A 4510-nucleotide genomic window follows, 5' to 3' on the forward strand; every position below is an offset into this window, starting at 1 on the left:
CCCCCCCGGCCCCGCTGCCCGCAGAGCCCCGAGTGCCGCGGGGGTGGGGGAGGGGGCGGTGCCTGTGGGTATCGGCGTGAAAATCCAGCCGGGGGTTTTAAAGGACATGTGACACAGTCAGGGGGCGGGGGGCTGCAGCCTTAGGGAAAGGGGATATGGGGCAGGGAACGTGGGGCAGCAGCTGTAGGGAGCAGGGTATGGGGCAGGGGACATTGGACGTGGGGCTGGAGACACAGGACAGCAGCCATAGGGAAGGGGAAGTGGGGGATGAGGCTGGAGACAGAGGGAAGGGTATATGGGGCAGGGGACGTGGGGCAGAAGACACAGGGAAGGGTATGTGGGGAAGTGGACACTGGCAGGGGACACGGGGAAGGGGTTGTGAAACACGGGTTAGCAGACACAAGGAAGAGGACGCAGGGAAGAGGACACTGCAGGGGACGTGGGACTGGGACAGGAGACACAGGGAAGCAGACATAGGGAAGGGAATATGGGGACAGGGACGTGGGGCGGAAGAGGATGTGGGGAAGCGGACGCTGGGCAGGGGACATGGGGAAGGGGACATGGGACACGGAGCAGCAGATATAAGGAAGGGGACAGGAAGAAGAGGACATGGGGAAGAGGGCACTGCAGGGGACGTGGGACTGGAGACACAGGGCAGGGGACATGTGGAAGGGGACACGGGGCAGCAGACAGAGGGAAGGGGACATCAGGGCAGGGCACATGGGGCAGCAGACACGGGGAAGAGGACGTGGGGAAGGTAACACGGGGCAGGGCTGGGGGGAGCTGCAGGTGGTGAGTTCCCCCCGCCGATGGGACAATGGGGGGCTTTGCAGGGGTTTGTGGCCATGCAGTGGGGGAGCAGAATCAGGGTCACCCAAGCAAAGATTTGGGTTTTCCCTGCGTGGACTCACACCCGCTTTGTTTGCCTGACTCATGGGAGCAGGGACACCTTGTCAGCATGTGGCTGCGGGCTTGGGGTGTCACCACGTGGCTGTGGGTTTGGGGGGACGCTGAGGGATGTGGGAGCCCTGCAAGCAGCCCAGCAGCTGACAGGCCCCCGTCGCTGGCGCTGCCTTCGATCCGTATGTTGGCTCCTGTTTGCACTTACCGGCTCTGAGTGGTTTTTAATTATTGATGCCTCTTTTAGCTTTTATCTCGTGCTCGCTGCAGCCAGGAAGGGCTTGGCGTTCCTGCATTAGTGATGAATTGGGAAGGAGGCCCTGCTCCACCGCGCTGCAAAGCATTCCTGGCTTGCAGGCTTGTGCCATTGTTTCAAGCAAAGCTGTGCTGAAAAATGAAGAGGTTGGGAGCCAGGAGGGGGGAAGTGATGGAGGCAATCCCCGCTGTTCCCGCAGCGATGCAGGGGAGGAGGAAGCCGCAGGGGATGGCAAAAAATGAAGTGAGGAAACCTGCTTGACCCAGCAAGGAACTGGCAGCGACTCACCTCGCCGAGGAGGAAAGATGCCATTTTGCCACCTCTCCAGTGACAGGCAGGTGGCAGGGGAAGCGACACGAGACAGCGGGGTCCCGCCAAGTGCTGCGGGCAGGAATCGATGTCAGGTCAGGGCTGGAGGCTCCGCGGGCAGGGCACGGGCTCCCTGTCCCCCCCCCCAGACAAGCCGCAGCTTTGTGGAGCTTTTCCAAGGAGCCCTGTGCCAGCAGGGCTGGCTCGCAGCCTCTCTGCCCGCATCGCTCTCCCACTCTCGTACCACATCCTCAGAAGCGGTTTCTCTGCCAGGAGAAGGTCTTCAATCATCCCCGATCAGCAGCGCTTTGGGGACCCCGTGTCGCTCGCCGCTCACGTGCCTCCAACCTCTCCTGCCAGGGCAGGACGGGCTGGCAGCTCTGCAGTGGGAGGTTACGAGGCAGAGCAGCCTGTCTGGACACGGCGAGGCTGCTTCCTCCGGTCTGCAGCTACGAGGAGAGTCACGGGGGAATTTCTAACCTTTTTTTAACCCATTTTTTTTTTAATTTAGACTTGAGCCCAAGTCTAGGAAGGTGCTCCAAGGAATGGGGAGATCCAGAAACAAACCCAGCGGGCGCGCAGGGAACCGCAGCACTGCCGGTCTGAGGGGGCCCCTGGAGAAATGCCTTGAGTGCAAAGCCGGCGTGCTCCGGGAGCAGAGCACAAGATCCAGCATCTGCTGGGAGGTGCGGGGGATTTGGAGAGCCTGAAAGCTCTGTCTTTGCGCTTTGAAGCAGGTCAGCCTCCCGCGGGGAGCAAGGAAGTGCCAGCAGCCCAGCCGGGAGCAGCTCGCAGCCTGCCGGCAGCCGGGGATGCTCAGCCAGCAGCCTCGTGGTTTGTTCGACCCTTTGCCCACCGAACCGAAGCTGCTAATTAGCTCTAACAACAGGGACGTCTGTTCCTCTGAAGTCGCCAGCCTGAAAACGCCCCAGACCAATTTCTCCTAAATCCTCCTCCCCTTGCACATCCATCAGGAATAACATCCACTTACCGTGCTCCCTGCCCCCAGGCTGAGTCTGAACCGGTGACCTCGAGGTGAAAGCGCTTGAAAAGCTTTAGCCCTCCCCGCAGCCAGCACACTCCCAGCGGGATTTTCAGCAGCACTTATGGAGCAGAGAGAGTTTAGCAACTGCCATACCGCAGCAGCCCCCCGGCCCAGAGCCACGCTGCCCTTTCACACGGGAATCCCGCTCGCCCAGCTCCGGTGATGCCCCGGGAGCAGCTGCAAGACCTGGGGTCAGGCTGCAGCTACCGGCGCTGCTCGGCCAGCTCCTGCCGGGGAGCTGCTGCTCAACTCAGCCTGCACGGCCAAGGGCTGGGGGAACGCCGGGCAACAGCCATGTCCTGCCCGCTTGTGCTGGTGAGGCCTCAGCACTTGGATAAAGAGAGCGCTGTCATGGGCTCATAGTGCACCAGGCCCTGTGACCCCGCCGAGGCCCAGGTCCCTGTAATCCAGCCAGGGCCGCGGGCCCCATAACCCACCCAAGGCTCAATGGCCCCACCTGATGCCCAGGACCTGTGATCCCCCAGGGCCCCATAACCCACCTGATATCCTGTAACCTACCCAAGGCCCACAGCCCTATAACCCATCAAAGGCTGCAGGCCCTGCAATCTACCAAGGCCCAGGGCCTTTTAACCCACCTAGGATCCTGCAACCCCACTGAGGCCCAGGGCCCCATAGTCCATCAGAAGCTGCAGGCCCTGTAACCCATTCGAGGCCTAGGGCCCTGTAACCTACCTCAAGGCCCCATAACCCCCCCAGGGCCCTGTAGCCCACCCAAGGCCCAGGGCCCTGTAACCTCCCCCCACCCAAGGCCCCATAATGCACTACAGGCTGCAGGCCCCATAACCCCACTGAGGCCCACGGCCCCATAGCCCATCAAAGGCTGCAGGCCCTGTAATCTACCAAGGCCCAAGGCTCCATAACTCACCCAAGGCCCTGTAACCCCACCAAGGACCAAGGCCCCATAGCCCATCAGAGGCTTCAGGCCCTGTAACCCCTCCAAGGCCCCATAACCTGCCATAGGCCTCAGGCCCCATAACCCCCCCAAGGCCCTGTAGCCCACCCAAGGCCCAGGACTCTGTAACCCTCCCCCAAGTGCCCCATAACCCACCATAGGCCCTGTAACCCACCCAAGACCCCATAATTCACCCCAGGCCCAGGGTCCCGTAACCCACTAGGCCCCGCTTCAGGCCCCATAACCACACCAAGGCCCAGGCTCCCATCCAGAGCCCATACACCAATCCCCCCCCTTGGGTGCTCAGCCCAATCTCTGCTGCGTGCCTCAGAGCCCCTTCAGCCCCCTTCCCTGGGGGAAGAAAATTCTCCCACTCCAGCTGGCCTGGGAGATACCAGAGGAAGATGTTATCAGGGCAGAGCAGGCTTGCTAACCAGAGGATGGCTCTAATTATTAAGAGCCAATTCTATTACAGTGATCGCAGCCCCAGGGCGACAGGGGCCAGGCCCTCCCGAGGGGGCCCCACACCCCCCCAGGAAAGCATTTCTAAGCAAGAAAACAGGCAGCACGTCACCATCTTAACCAACCTTCTTATTTCTTTATTTGAAAGGCACAGCTTGTACGTCCTTGATACAGCATTTTCAGTTCCTCTTATTATAGGTCAAGTGATTAAACACAAAAAGCAAAACAAGATCTGTCTAAAGGACTATATACAAACACCAGATTATTATTTAATTTTATTCTTTTTTGTTGTCGTCGTTGTTCCATTTTTGTATTATTTTTTTTTTTTAGAAGACACGCTAGCGCACGGAGATAAGAACAGAGAAAGCTGCTGTATCCTCTACAGGGGGGGCACAGGGAGGGGACTGGGGGGCTCCCAAGCACCCGAATGCCCCTCAGCCACCCCCAGGCTCCTGGCCCCCCGGCAGCAGGTGTTCTGCCAAGGGGAGCGGGCAGCGGGGCCCCCCCCAGCCCGAGAAAACCCGGCTGGACACATGGAACTGCGGCGGTTGCTGCGGGACTGGTTAAAAACAGAGACATGCAGAACAGCGAGGAGCCGGAGAGGCGAGAGGGTGATTTCTGGTTT

Source organism: Numida meleagris, chromosome 27, assembly GCF_002078875.1.
Source record: "Numida meleagris isolate 19003 breed g44 Domestic line chromosome 27, NumMel1.0, whole genome shotgun sequence".
NCBI classification, from domain to species: domain Eukaryota; kingdom Metazoa; phylum Chordata; class Aves; order Galliformes; family Numididae; genus Numida; species Numida meleagris.